Genomic DNA, 17109 nt, shown 5'->3' with positions numbered 1-17109 from the left:
CGAAAAAACAATACAACGCCCACCCGGAACAATGTATAAAGCTAAACAAACCGTTCACTGGGCACTTATCCGTACGAAAAACCCTATTGTATTACCTGTTTTTACAAGGAAATAAAATGTGAAAAAAATATTTCTACATCCCATGGCCTTTCCCAACCATTTAAATTTTTTTCTTACAGGTCTAACGCTTCCGAAAAACCAATACAACGCCCACCCGGAACAATATATAAAGCTAAACGAACCGTTCACTGGGTACATATCCGTACGAAAATCCGTATTGATTTTCCTGTTTTTACAAGGAAGTAAAATGTGAAAAAATATTTCTACATCCCATGGCCTTTCCAAACCTTTTAAATTTTTCTCTTACAGGTCTAACACTTCCGAAAAACCAGTACAACGCCCACCCGGAACAATATATAAAGCTAAACGAACCGTTCACTGGGTACTTATCCGTACGAAAATCCCTATTGATTTACCTGTTTTTAAAAGGAAATGAAATGTGAAAAAAATATTTCTACATCCCATGGCCTTTCCCAACCATTTAAATTTTTCTCTTACAGGTCTAACACTTCTGAAAAACCAATACAACGCCCACCCGGAACAATATATAAAGCTAAACGAACCGTTCACTGAGTACTTATCCGTACGAAAAACCCTATTGATTTACCTGTTTTTACAAGGAAGTAAATGTGAAAAAAATATTTCTACATCCCATGGCCTTTCCCAACCATTAAAATTTTTCTCTTACAGGTCTAACACTTCCGAAAAACCAATACAACGCGCACCCGGAAAAATATATAAAGCTAAACGAACCGTTCACTGGGTACTTATCCGTACGAAAAACCCTATTGATTTACCTGTTTTTACAAGGAAGTAAATGTGAAAAAAATATTTCTACATCCCATGGCCTTTCCCAACCATTTAAATTTTTCTCTTACAGGTCTAACACTTCCGAAAATCCAATACAACGCCCACCCCGAACAATATATAAAGATAAACGAACCGTTCACTAGGTACTTATCCGTCCGAAAATCCCTATCGATTTTCCTGTTTTTAGAAGGAAGTAAAATGTGAAAAAAATATTTCTACATCCCATGGCCTTTCCCAACCATTTAAATTTTTCTCTTACAGGTCTAACACTTCCGAAAATCCAATACAACGCCCACCCCGAACAATATATAAAGATAAACGAACCGTTCACTAGGTACTTATCCGTCCGAAAATCCCTATCGATTTTCCTGTTTTTAGAAGGAAGTAAAATGTGAAAAAAATATTTCTACACCCCATGGCCTTTCCCAACCATTTAAATTTTTCTCTTACAGGTCTAACACTTCCGAAAAACCAATACAACGCCCACCCGGAACAATATATAAAGCTAAACGAACCGTTCACTGGGTGCTTATCCGTACGAAAATCCCTATTGTTTTACCTGTTTTTAAAAGGAAATAAAATGTGAAAAAAATATTTCTACATCCCATGGCCTTTCCCAACCATTTAAATTTTTCTCTTACAGGTCTAACGCTTCTGAAAAACCAATACAACGCCCACCCGGAACAATATATAAAGCTAAACGAACCGTTCACTGGGTACTTATCCGTACGAAAATCCCTATCGATTTTCCTGTTTTTACAAGGAAGTAAAATGTGAAAAAAATATTTCTACATCCCATGGCCTTTTCCAACCATTTAAATTTTTCTCTTACAGGTCTAATACTTCTGAAAAACCAAAACAACGCCCACCCGGAACAATATATAAAGCTAAACGAACCGTTCACTGGGCACTTATCCGTACGAAAAACCCTATTGATTTACCTGTTTTTACAAGGAAATAAAATGTGAAAAAAATATTTCTACATCCCATGGCCTTTCCCAACCATTTTAATTTTTCTCTTACAGGTCTAACGCTTCCGAAAAACCAATACAACGCCCACCCGGAGCAATATATAAAGCTAAACGAACCGTTCACTGGGTACTTATCCGTACGAAAAACCCTATTGATTTTCCTGTTTTTACAAGGAAGTAAAATGTGAAAAAAATATTTCTACATCCCATGGCCTTTCCCAACCATTTAAATTTTTCTCTTACAGGTCTAACACTTCTGAAAAACCAATACAACGCCCACCCGGAACAATATATAAAGCTAAACGAACCGTTCACTGAGTACTTATCCGTACGAAAAACCCTATTGATTTACCTGTTTTTACAAGGAAGTAAATGTGAAAAAAATATTTCTACATCCCATGGCCTTTCCCAACCATTAAAATTTTTCTCTTACAGGTCTAACACTTCCGAAAAACCAATACAACGCGCACCCGGAAAAATATATAAAGCTAAACGAACCGTTCACTGGGTACTTATCCGTACGAAAAACCCTATTGATTTACCTGTTTTTACAAGGAAGTAAATGTGAAAAAAATATTTCTACATCCCATGGCCTTTCCCAACCATTTAAATTTTTCTCTTACAGGTCTAACACTTCCGAAAATCCAATACAACGCCCACCCCGAACAATATATAAAGATAAACGAACCGTTCACTAGGTACTTATCCGTCCGAAAATCCCTATCGATTTTCCTGTTTTTAGAAGGAAGTAAAATGTGAAAAAAATATTTCTACATCCCATGGCCTTTCCCAACCATTTAAATTTTTCTCTTACAGGTCTAACACTTCCGAAAATCCAATACAACGCCCACCCCGAACAATATATAAAGATAAACGAACCGTTCACTAGGTACTTATCCGTCCGAAAATCCCTATCGATTTTCCTGTTTTTAGAAGGAAGTAAAATGTGAAAAAAATATTTCTACACCCCATGGCCTTTCCCAACCATTTAAATTTTTCTCTTACAGGTCTAACACTTCCGAAAAACCAATACAACGCCCACCCGGAACAATATATAAAGCTAAACGAACCGTTCACTGGGTGCTTATCCGTACGAAAATCCCTATTGTTTTACCTGTTTTTAAAAGGAAATAAAATGTGAAAAAAATATTTCTACATCCCATGGCCTTTCCCAACCATTTAAATTTTTCTCTTACAGGTCTAACGCTTCTGAAAAACCAATACAACGCCCACCCGGAACAATATATAAAGCTAAACGAACCGTTCACTGGGTACTTATCCGTACGAAAATCCCTATCGATTTTCCTGTTTTTACAAGGAAGTAAAATGTGAAAAAAATATTTCTACATCCCATGGCCTTTTCCAACCATTTAAATTTTTCTCTTACAGGTCTAATACTTCTGAAAAACCAAAACAACGCCCACCCGGAACAATATATAAAGCTAAACGAACCGTTCACTGGGCACTTATCCGTACGAAAAACCCTATTGATTTACCTGTTTTTACAAGGAAATAAAATGTGAAAAAAATATTTCTACATCCCATGGCCTTTCCCAACCATTTTAATTTTTCTCTTACAGGTCTAACGCTTCCGAAAAACCAATACAACGCCCACCCGGAGCAATATATAAAGCTAAACGAACCGTTCACTGGGTACTTATCCGTACGAAAAACCCTATTGATTTTCCTGTTTTTACAAGGAAGTAAAATGTGAAAAAAATATTTCTACATCCCATGGCCTTTCCCAACCATTTAAATTTTTCTCTTACAGGTCTAAAACTTCCGAAAAAACAATACAACGCTCACCTGGAACAATATATAAAGCTAAACGAACGGTTCACTGGGTACTTATCCATACGAAAAACCCTATTGATTTACCTGTTTTTACAAGGAAGTAAATGTGAAATAAATATTTCTACATCCCATGGCCTTTCCCAACCATTTAAATTTTTCTCTTACAGGTCTAACACTTCTGAAAAACCAATACAACGCCCACCCGGAAGAATATATAAAGATAAACGAACCGTTCACTGGGTACTTATCCGTATGAAAATCCCTATCGATTTTCCTGTTTTTACAAGGAAGTAAAATGTGAAAAAAATATTTCTACATCCCATGGCCTTTCCCAACCATTTTAATTTTTCTCTTACAGGTCTAACACTTCCGAAAAAACAATACAACGCCCACCCGGAACAATGTATAAAGCTAAACAAACCGTTCACTGGGCACTTATCCGTACGAAAAACCCTATTGTATTACCTGTTTTTACAAGGAAATAAAATGTGAAAAAAATATTTCTACATCCCATGGCCTTTCCCAACCATTTAAATTTTTTTCTTACAGGTCTAACGCTTCCGAAAAACCAATACAACGCCCACCCGGAACAATATATAAAGCTAAACGAACCGTTCACTGGGTACATATCCGTACGAAAATCCGTATTGATTTTCCTGTTTTTACAAGGAAGTAAAATGTGAAAAAATATTTCTACATCCCATGGCCTTTCCAAACCATTTAAATTTTTCTCTTACAGGTCTAACACTTCCGAAAAACCAGTACAACGCCCACCCGGAACAATATATAAAGCTAAACGAACCGTTCACTGGGTACTTATCCGTACGAAAATCCCTATTGATTTACCTGTTTTTAAAAGGAAATGAAATGTGAAAAAAATATTTCTACATCCCATGGCCTTTCCCAACCATTTAAATTTTTCTCTTACAGGTCTAACACTTCTGAAAAACCAATACAACGCCCACCCGGAACAATATATAAAGCTAAACGAACCGTTCACTGAGTACTTATCCGTACGAAAAACCCTATTGATTTACCTGTTTTTACAAGGAAGTAAATGTGAAAAAAATATTTCTACATCCCATGGCCTTTCCCAACCATTTAAATTTTTCTCTTACAGGTCTAACACTTCCGAAAAACCAATACAACGCCCACCCGGAAAAATATATAAAGCTAAACGAACCGTTCACTGGGTACTTATCCGTACGAAAAACCCTATTGATTTACCTGTTTTTACAAGGAAGTAAAAGTGAAAAAAATATTTCTACATCCCATGGCCTTTCCCAACCATTTAAATTTTTCTCTTACAGGTCTAACACTTCCGAAAATCCAATACAACGCCCACCCCGAACAATATATAAAGATAAACGAACCGTTCACTAGGTACTTATCCGTCCGAAAATCCCTATCGATTTTCCTGTTTTTAGAAGGAAGAAAAATGTGAAAAAAATATTTCTACATCCCATGGCCTTTCCCAACCATTTAAATTTTTCTCTTACAGGTCTAACACTTCCAAAAAACCAATACAACGCCCACCCGGAACAATATATAAAGCTAAACGAACCGTTCACTGGGTACTTATCCGTACGAAAATCCCTATTGATTTACCTGTTTTTAAAAGGAAATAAAATGTGAAAAAAATATTTCTACATCCCATGGCCTTTCCCAACCATTTAAATTTTTCTCTTACAGGTCTAACACTTCTGAAAAACCAATACAACGCCCACCCGGAACAATATATAAAGCTAAACGAACCGTTCACTGGGTACTTATCCGTACGAAAAACCCTATTGATTTACCTGTTTTTACAAGGAAGTAAATGTGAAAAAAATATTTCTACATCCCATGGCCTTTCCCAACCATTTAAATTTTTCTCTTACAGGTCTAACACTTCCGAAAATCCAATACAACGCCCACCCGGAACAATATATAAAGATAAACGAACCGTTCACTAGGTACTTATCCGTCCGAAAATCCCTATCGATTTTCCTGTTTTTAGAAGGAAGTAAGATGTGAAAAAAATATTTCTACATCCCATGGCCTTTCCCAACCATTTAAATTTTTCTCTTACAGGTCTAACACTTCCAAAAAACCAATACAACGCCCACCCGGAACAATATATAAAGCTAAACGAACCGTTCACTGGGTACTTATCCGTACGAAAATCCCTATTGATTTACCTGTTTTTAAAAGGAAATAAAATGTGAAAAAAATATTTCTACATCCCATGGCCTTTTCCAACCATTTAAATTTTTCTCTTACAGGTCTAACACTTCTGAAAAACCAATACAACGCCCACCCGGAACAATATATAAAGCTAAACGAACCGTTCACTGGGTACTTATCCGTACGAAAATCCCTATCGATTTTCCTGTTTTTACAAGGAAGTAAAATGTGAAAAAAATATTTCTACATCCCATGGCCTTTTCCAACCATTTAAATTTTTCTCTTACAGGTCTAACACTTCTGAAAAACCAAAACAACGCCCACCCGGAACAATATATAAAGCTAAACGAACCGTTCACTGGGCACTTATCCGTACGAAAAACCCTATTGATTTACCTGTTTTTACAAGGAAATAAAATGTGAAAAAAATATTTCTACATCCCATGGCCTTTCCCAACCATTTAAATTTTTCTCTTACAGGTCTAACGCTTCCGAAAAACCAATACAACGCCCACCCGGAGCAATATATAAAGCTAAACGAACCGTTCACTGGGTACATATCCGTACGAAAATCCCTATTGATTTTCCTGTTTTTACAAGGAAGTAAAATGTGAAAAAAATATTTCTACATCCCATGGCCTTTCCCAACCATTTAAATTTTTCTCTTACAGGTCTAACACTTCCGAAAAACCAATACAACGCCCACCCGGAACAAAATATAAACCTAAACGAACCGTTCACTCGGTACTTATCCGTACGAAAATCCCTATTGATTTACCTGTTTTTAAAAGGAAATAAAATGTGAAAAAAATATTTCTACATCCCATGGCCTTTCCCAACCATTTATATTTTTCTCGTACAGGTCTAACACTTCCGAAAAACCAATACAACGCCCACCCGGAACAATATATAAAGCTAAACGAACCGTTCACTGGGTACTTATCCGTACGAAAAACCCTATTGATTTACCTGTTTTTACAAGGAAGTAAATGTGAAAAAAATATTTCTACATCCCATGGCCTTTCCCAACCATTTAAATTTTTCTCTTACAGGTCTAACACTTCCGAAAAACCAATACAACGCCCACCCGGAACAAAATATAAACCTAAACGAACCGTTCACTCGGTACTTATCCGTACGAAAATCCCTATTGATTTACCTGTTTTTACAAGGAAATAAAATGTGAAAAAAATATTTCTACATCCCATGGCCTTTCCCAACCATTTAAATTTTTCTCTTACAGGTCTAACACTCCCGAAAAATCAATACAACGCCCACCCGGAACAATATATAAAGCTAAACGAACCGTTCACTGGGCACTTATCCGTACGAAAAACCCTATTGATTTACCTGTTTTTACAAGGAAGTAAATGTGAAAAAAATATTTCTACATCCCATGGCCTTTCCCAACCATTTAAATTTTTCTCTTACAGGTCTAACACTTCCGAAAAACCAATACAACGCCCACCCGGAAGAATATATAAAGATAAACGAACCGTTCACTGGGTACTTATCCGTATGAAAATCCCTATCGATTTTCCTGTTTTTACAAGGAAGTAAAATGTGAAAAAAATATTTCTACATCCCATGGCCTTTCCCAACCATTTAAATTTTTCTCTTACAGGTCTAACGCTTCCGAAAAACCAATACAACGCCCACCCGGAACAATATATAAAGCTAAACGAACCGTTCACTGGGAACATATCCGTACGAAAATCTCTATTGATTTTCCTGTTTTTATAAGGAAGAAAAATGTGAAAAAATATTTCTACATCCCATGGCCTTTCCCAACCATTTAAATTTTTCTCTTACAGGTCTAACACTTCCAAAAAACCAATACAACGCCCACCCGGAACAATATATAAAGCTAAACGAACCGTTCACTGGGTACTTATCCGTACGAAAATCCGTATTGATTTACCTGTTTTTAAAAGGAAATAAAATGTGAAAAAAATATTTCTACATCCCATGGCCTTTCCCAACCATTTAAATTTTTCTCTTACAGGTCTAACACTTCTGAAAAACCAATACAACGCCCACCCGGAACAATATATAAAGCTAAACGAACCGTTCACTGGGTACTTATCCGTACGAAAAACCCTATTGATTTACCTGTTTTTACAAGGAAGTAAATGTGAAAAAAATATTTCTACATCCCATGGCCTTTCCCAACCATGTAAATTTTTCTCTTACAGGTCTAACACTTTCAAAAAACCAATACAATGCCCACCCGGAACAATATATAAAGCTAAACGAACCGTTCACTGGGTACTTATCCGTACGAAAATCCCTATTGATTTACCTGTTTTTAAAAGGAAATAAAATGTGAAAAAAATATTTTTACATCCCATGGCCTTTCCCAACCATTTAAATTTTTCTCTTACAGGTCTAACACTTCCCAAAACCCAATACAACGCCCACCCGGAACAATATATAAAGCTAAACGAACCGTTCACTGGGTACTTATCCGTACGAAAAACCCTATTGATTTTCCTGTTTTTACAAGGAAGTAAAATGTGAAAAAAATATTTCTACATCCCATGGCCTTTCCCAACCATTTAAATTTTTCTCTTACAGGTCTAAAACTTCCGAAAAAACAATACAACGCTCACCCGGAACAATATATAAAGCTAAACGAACGGTTCACTGGGTACTTATCCGTACGAAAAACCCTATTGATTTACCTGTTTTTACAAGGAAGTAAATGTGAAATAAATATTTCTACATCCCATGGCCTTTCCCAACCATTTAAATTTTTCTCTTACAGGTCTAACACTTCTGAAAAACCAATACAACGCCCACCCGGAAGAATATATAAAGATAAACGAACCGTTCACTGGGTACTTATCCGTATGAAAATCCCTATCGATTTTCCTGTTTTTACAAGGAAGTAAAATGTGAAAAAAATATTTCTAAATCCCATGGCCTTTCCCAACCATTTTAATTTTTCTCTTACAGGTCTAACACTTCCGAAAAAACAATACAACGCCCACCCGGAACAATGTATAAAGCTAAACAATCCGTTCACTGGGCACTTATCCGTACGAAAAACCCTATTGTATTACCTGTTTTTACAAGGAAATAAAATGTGAAAAAAATATTTCTACATCCCATGGCCTTTCCCAACCATTTAAATTTTTTTCTTACAGGTCTAACGCTTCCGAAAAACCAATACAACGCCCACCCGGAACAATATATAAAGCTAAACGAACCGTTCACTGGGTACATATCCGTACGAAAATCCGTATTGATTTTCCTGTTTTTACAAGGAAGTAAAATGTGAAAAAATATTTCTACATCCCATGGCCTTTCCAAACCATTTAAATTTTTCTCTTACAGGTCTAACACTTCCGAAAAACCAGTACAACGCCCACCCGGAACAATATATAAAGCTAAACGAAACGTTCACTGGGTACTTATCCGTACGAAAATCCCTATTGATTTACCTGTTTTTAAAAGGAAATGAAATGTGAAAAAAATATTTCTACATCCCATGGCCTTTCCCAACCATTTAAATTTTTCTCTTACAGGTCTAACACTTCTGAAAAACCAATACAACGCCCACCCGGAACAATATATAAAGCTAAACGAACCGTTCACTGAGTACTTATCCGTACGAAAAACCCTATTGATTTACCTGTTTTTACAAGGAAGTAAATGTGAAAAAAATATTTCTACATCCCATGGCCTTTCCCAACCATTTAAATTTTTCTCTTACAGGTCTAACACTTCCGAAAAACCAATACAACGCCCACCCGGAAAAATATATAAAGCTAAACGAACCGTTCACTGGGTACTTATCCGTACGAAAAACCCTATTGATTTACCTGTTTTTACAAGGAAGTAAATGTGAAAAAAATATTTCTACATCCCATGGCCTTTCCCAACTATTTAAATTTTTCTCTTACAGGTCTAACACTTCCGAAAATCCAATACAACGCCCACCCCGAACAATATATAAAGATAAACGAACCGTTCACTAGGTACTTATCCGTCCGAAAATCCCTATCGATTTTCCTGTTTTTAGAAGGAAGTAAAATGTGAAAAAAATATTTCTACATCCCATGGCCTTTCCCAACCATTTAAATTTTTCTCTTACAGGTCTAACACTTCCAAAAAACCAATACAACGCCCACCCGGAACAATATATAAAGCTAAACGAACCGTTCACTGGGTACTTATCCGTACGAAAATCCCTATTGATTTACCTGTTTTTAAAAGGAAATAAAATGTGAAAAAAATATTTCTACATCCCATGGCCTTTCCCAACCATTTAAATTTTTCTCTTACAGGTCTAACACTTCTGAAAAACCAATACAACGCCCACCCGGAACAATATATAAAGCTAAACGAACCGTTCACTGGGTACTTATCCGTACAAAAATCCCTATCGATTTTCCTGTTTTTACAAGGAAGTAAAATGTGAAAAAAATATTTCTACATCCCATGGCCTTTTCCAACCATTTAAATTTTTCTCTTACAGGTCTAACACTTCTGAAAAACCAAAACAACGCCCACCTGGAACAATATATAAAGCTAAACGAACCGTTCACTGGGCACTTATCCGTACAAAAAACCCTATTGATTTACCTGTTTTTACAAGGAAATAAAATGTGAAAAAAATATTTCTACATCCCATGGCCTTTCCCAACCATTTAAATTTTTCTCTTACAGGTCTAATGCTTCCGAAAAACCAATACAACGCCCACCCGGAGCAATATATAAAGCTAAATGAACCGTTCACTGGGTACATATCCGTACGAAAATCCCTATTGATTTTCCTGTTTTTACAAGGAAGTAAAATGTGAAAAAAATATTTCTACATCCCATGGCCTTTCCCAACCATTTAAATTTTTCTCTTACAGGTCTAACACTTCCGAAAAACCAAAACAACGCCCACCCGGAACAATATATAAAGCTAAACGAACCGTTCACTCGGCACTTATCCGTACGAAAAACCCTATTGATTTACCTGTTTTTACAAGGAAGTAAATGTGAAAAAAATATTTCTACATCCCATGGCCTTTCCCAACCATTTAAATTTTTCTCTTACAGGTCTAACACTTCCGAAAAACCAATACAACGCCCACCCGGAAGAATATATAAAGATAAACGAACCGTTCACTGGGTACTTATCCGTATGAAAATCCCTATCGATTTTCCTGTTTTTACAAGGAAGTAAAATGTGAAAAAAATATTTCTACATCCCATGGCCTTTCCCAACCATTTAAATTTTTCTCTTACAGGTCTAACGCTTCCGAAAAACCAATACAACGCCCACCCGGAACAATATATAAAGCTAAACGAACCGTTCACTGGGAACATATCCGTACGAAAATCTCTATTGATTTTCCTGTTTTTATAAGGAAGAAAAATGTGAAAAAATATTTCTACATCCCATGGCCTTTCCCAACCATTTAAATTTTTCTCTTACAGGTCTAACACTTCCAAAAAACCAATACAACGCCCACCCGGAACAATATATAAAGCTAAACGAACCGTTCACTGGGTACTTATCCGTACGAAAATCCGTATTGATTTACCTGTTTTTAAAAGGAAATAAAATGTGAAAAAAATATTTCTACATCCCATGGCCTTTCCCAACCATTTAAATTTTTCTCTTACAGGTCTAACACTTCTGAAAAACCAATACAACGCCCACCCGGAACAATATATAAAGCTAAACGAACCGTTCACTGGGTACTTATCCGTACGAAAAACCCTATTGATTTACCTGTTTTTACAAGGAAGTAAATGTGAAAAAAATATTTCTACATCCCATGGCCTTTCCCAACCATGTAAATTTTTCTCTTACAGGTCTAACACTTTCAAAAAACCAATACAATGCCCACCCGGAACAATATATAAAGCTAAACGAACCGTTCACTGGGCACTTATCCGTACGAAAATCCCTATTGATTTACCTGTTTTTAAAAGGAAATAAAATGTGAAAAAAATATTTTTACATCCCATGGCCTTTCCCAACCATTTAAATTTTTCTCTTACAGGTCTAACACTTCCCAAAACCCAATACAACGCCCACCCGGAACAATATATAAAGCTAAACGAACCGTTCACTGGGTACTTATCCGTACGAAAAACCCTATTGATTTTCCTGTTTTTACAAGGAAGTAAAATGTGAAAAAAATATTTCTACATCCCATGGCCTTTCCCAACCATTTAAATTTTTCTCTTACAGGTCTAAAACTTCCGAAAAAACAATACAACGCTCACCCGGAACAATATATAAAGCTAAACGAACGGTTCACTGGGTACTTATCCGTACGAAAAACCCTATTGATTTACCTGTTTTTACAAGGAAGTAAATGTGAAATAAATATTTCTACATCCCATGGCCTTTCCCAACCATTTAAATTTTTCTCTTACAGGTCTAACACTTCTGAAAAACCAATACAACGCCCACCCGGAAGAATATATAAAGATAAACGAACCGTTCACTGGGTACTTATCCGTATGAAAATCCCTATCGATTTTCCTGTTTTTACAAGGAAGTAAAATGTGAAAAAAATATTTCTAAATCCCATGGCCTTTCCCAACCATTTTAATTTTTCTCTTACAGGTCTAACACTTCCGAAAAAACAATACAACGCCCACCCGGAACAATGTATAAAGCTAAACAATCCGTTCACTGGGCACTTATCCGTACGAAAAACCCTATTGTATTACCTGTTTTTACAAGGAAATAAAATGTGAAAAAAATATTTCTACATCCCATGGCCTTTCCCAACCATTTAAATTTTTTTCTTACAGGTCTAACGCTTCCGAAAAACCAATACAACGCCCACCCGGAACAATATATAAAGCTAAACGAACCGTTCACTGGGTACATATCCGTACGAAAATCCGTATTGATTTTCCTGTTTTTACAAGGAAGTAAAATGTGAAAAAATATTTCTACATCCCATGGCCTTTCCAAACCATTTAAATTTTTCTCTTACAGGTCTAACACTTCCGAAAAACCAGTACAACGCCCACCCGGAACAATATATAAAGCTAAACGAAACGTTCACTGGGTACTTATCCGTACGAAAATCCCTATTGATTTACCTGTTTTTAAAAGGAAATGAAATGTGAAAAAAATATTTCTACATCCCATGGCCTTTCCCAACCATTTAAATTTTTCTCTTACAGGTCTAACACTTCTGAAAAACCAATACAACGCCCACCCGGAACAATATATAAAGCTAAACGAACCGTTCACTGAGTACTTATCCGTACGAAAAACCCTATTGATTTACCTGTTTTTACAAGGAAGTAAATGTGAAAAAAATATTTCTACATCCCATGGCCTTTCCCAACCATTTAAATTTTTCTCTTACAGGTCTAACACTTCCGAAAAACCAATACAACGCCCACCCGGAAAAATATATAAAGCTAAACGAACCGTTCACTGGGTACTTATCCGTACGAAAAACCCTATTGATTTACCTGTTTTTACAAGGAAGTAAATGTGAAAAAAATATTTCTACATCCCATGGCCTTTCCCAACTATTTAAATTTTTCTCTTACAGGTCTAACACTTCCGAAAATCCAATACAACGCCCACCCCGAACAATATATAAAGATAAACGAACCGTTCACTAGGTACTTATCCGTCCGAAAATCCCTATCGATTTTCCTGTTTTTAGAAGGAAGTAAAATGTGAAAAAAATATTTCTACATCCCATGGCCTTTCCCAACCATTTAAATTTTTCTCTTACAGGTCTAACACTTCCAAAAAACCAATACAACGCCCACCCGGAACAATATATAAAGCTAAACGAACCGTTCACTGGGTACTTATCCGTACGAAAATCCCTATTGATTTACCTGTTTTTAAAAGGAAATAAAATGTGAAAAAAATATTTCTACATCCCATGGCCTTTCCCAACCATTTAAATTTTTCTCTTACAGGTCTAACACTTCTGAAAAACCAATACAACGCCCACCCGGAACAATATATAAAGCTAAACGAACCGTTCACTGGGTACTTATCCGTACAAAAATCCCTATCGATTTTCCTGTTTTTACAAGGAAGTAAAATGTGAAAAAAATATTTCTACATCCCATGGCCTTTTCCAACCATTTAAATTTTTCTCTTACAGGTCTAGCACTTCTGAAAAACCAAAACAACGCCCACCTGGAACAATATATAAAGCTAAACGAACCGTTCACTGGGCACTTATCCGTACAAAAAACCCTATTGATTTACCTGTTTTTACAAGGAAATAAAATGTGAAAAAAATATTTCTACATCCCATGGCCTTTCCCAACCATTTAAATTTTTCTCTTACAGGTCTAATGCTTCCGAAAAACCAATACAACGCCCACCCGGAGCAATATATAAAGCTAAATGAACCGTTCACTGGGTACATATCCGTACGAAAATCCCTATTGATTTTCCTGTTTTTACAAGGAAGTAAAATGTGAAAAAAATATTTCTACATCCCATGGCCTTTCCCAACCATTTAAATTTTTCTCTTACAGGTCTAACACTTCCGAAAAACCAAAACAACGCCCACCCGGAACAATATATAAAGCTAAACGAACCGTTCACTCGGCACTTATCCGTACGAAAAACCCTATTGATTTACCTGTTTTTACAAGGAAGTAAATGTGAAAAAAATATTTCTACATCCCATGGCCTTTCCCAACCATTTAAATTTTTCTCTTACAGGTCTAACACTTCCGAAAATCCAATACAACGCCCACCCAGAAGAAAATATAAAGATAAAGGAACCGTTCACTGGGTACTTATCCGTACGAAAAACCCTATTGATTTACCTGTTTTTACAAGGAAGTAAATGTGAAATACATATTTCTACATCCCATGGCCTTTCCCAACCATTTAAATTTTTCTCTTACAGGTTTAACACTTCTGAAAAACCAATACAACGCCCACCCGGAAGAATATATAAAGATATACGAACGGTTCACTGGGTACTTATCCGTACGAAAAACCCTATTGATTTACCTGTTTTTACAAGGAAGTAAATGTGAAATAAATATTTCTACATCCCATGCCCTTTCCCAACCATTTAAATTTTTCTCTTACAGGTCTAACACTTCTGAAAAACCAATACAACGCCCACCCGGAAGAATATATAAAGACAAACGAACCGTTCACTGGGTACTTATCCGTATGAAAATCCCTATCGATTTTCCTGTTTTTACAAGGAAGTAAAATGTGAAAAAAATATTTTTACATCCCATGGCCTTAACCAACCATTTTAATTTTTTCTTACAGGTCTAACACTTGCGAAAAAACAATACAACGTCCACCCGGAACAATGTATAAAGCTAAACAAACCGTTCACTGGGCACTTATCCGTACGAAAAACCCTATTGTTTTACCTGTTTTTACAAGGAAATAAAATGTGAAAAAAATATTTCTACATCCCATGGCCTTTCCCAACCATTTTAATTTTTCTCTTACAGGTCTAACACTTCCGAAAAAACAATACAACGCCCACCCAGAGCAATGTATAAAGCTAAACAAACCGTTCACTGGGCACTTATCCGTACGAAAAACCCTATTGTTTTACCTGTTTTTACAAGGAAGTAAAATGTGAAAAAAATATTTCTACATCCCATGGCCTTTCCCAACCATTTAAATTTTTCTCTTACAGGTCTAACGCTTCCGAAAAACCAATACAACGCCCACCCGGAACAATATATAAAGCTAAACGAACCGTTCACTGGGAACATATCCGTACGAAAATCTCTATTGATTTTCCTGTTTTTATAAGGAAGAAAAATGTGAAAAAATATTTCTACATCCCATGGCCTTTCCCAACCATTTAAATTTTTCTCTTACAGGTCTAACACTTCCAAAAAACCAATACAACGCCCACCCGGAACAATATATAAAGCTAAACGAACCGTTCACTGGGTACTTATCCGTACGAAAATCCGTATTGATTTACCTGTTTTTAAAAGGAAATAAAATGTGAAAAAAATATTTCTACATCCCATGGCCTTTCCCAACCATTTAAATTTTTCTCTTACAGGTCTAACACTTCTGAAAAACCAATACAACGCCCACCCGGAACAATATATAAAGCTAAACGAACCGTTCACTGGGTACTTATCCGTACGAAAAACCCTATTGATTTACCTGTTTTTACAAGGAAGTAAATGTGAAAAAAATATTTCTACATCCCATGGCCTTTCCCAACCATGTAAATTTTTCTCTTACAGGTCTAACACTTTCAAAAAACCAATACAATGCCCACCCGGAACAATATATAAAGCTAAACGAACCGTTCACTGGGCACTTATCCGTACGAAAATCCCTATTGATTTACCTGTTTTTAAAAGGAAATAAAATGTGAAAAAAATATTTTTACATCCCATGGCCTTTCCCAACCATTTAAATTTTTCTCTTACAGGTCTAACACTTCCCAAAACCCAATACAACGCCCACCCGGAACAATATATAAAGCTAAACGAACCGTTCACTGGGTACTTATCCGTACGAAAAACCCTATTGATTTTCCTGTTTTTACAAGGAAGTAAAATGTGAAAAAAATATTTCTACATCCCATGGCCTTTCCCAACCATTTAAATTTTTCTCTTACAGGTCTAAAACTTCCGAAAAAACAATACAACGCTCACCCGGAACAATATATAAAGCTAAACGAACGGTTCACTGGGTACTTATCCGTACGAAAAACCCTATTGATTTACCTGTTTTTACAAGGAAGTAAATGTGAAATAAATATTTCTACATCCCATGGCCTTTCCCAACCATTTAAATTTTTCTCTTACAGGTCTAACACTTCTGAAAAACCAATACAACGCCCACCCGGAAGAATATATAAAGATAAACGAACCGTTCACTGGGTACTTATCCGTATGAAAATCCCTATCGATTTTCCTGTTTTTACAAGGAAGTAAAATGTGAAAAAAATATTTCTAAATCCCATGGCCTTTCCCAACCATTTTAATTTTTCTCTTACAGGTCTAACACTTCCGAAAAAACAATACAACGCCCACCCGGAACAATGTATAAAGCTAAACAATCCGTTCACTGGGCACTTATCCGTACGAAAAACCCTATTGTATTACCTGTTTTTACAAGGAAATAAAATGTGAAAAAAATATTTCTACATCCCATGGCCTTTCCCAACCATTTAAATTTTTTTCTTACAGGTCTAACGCTTCCGAAAAACCAATACAACGCCCACCCGGAACAATATATAAAGCTAAACGAACCGTTCACTGGGTACATATCCGTACGAAAATCCGTATTGATTTTCCTGTTTTTACAAGGAAGTAAAATGTGAAAAAATATTTCTACATCCCA

Source organism: Paroedura picta, chromosome 1, assembly GCF_049243985.1.
Source record: "Paroedura picta isolate Pp20150507F chromosome 1, Ppicta_v3.0, whole genome shotgun sequence".
NCBI lineage: Eukaryota > Metazoa > Chordata > Lepidosauria > Squamata > Gekkonidae > Paroedura > Paroedura picta.
This window is presented reverse-complemented; position numbering follows the sequence as displayed.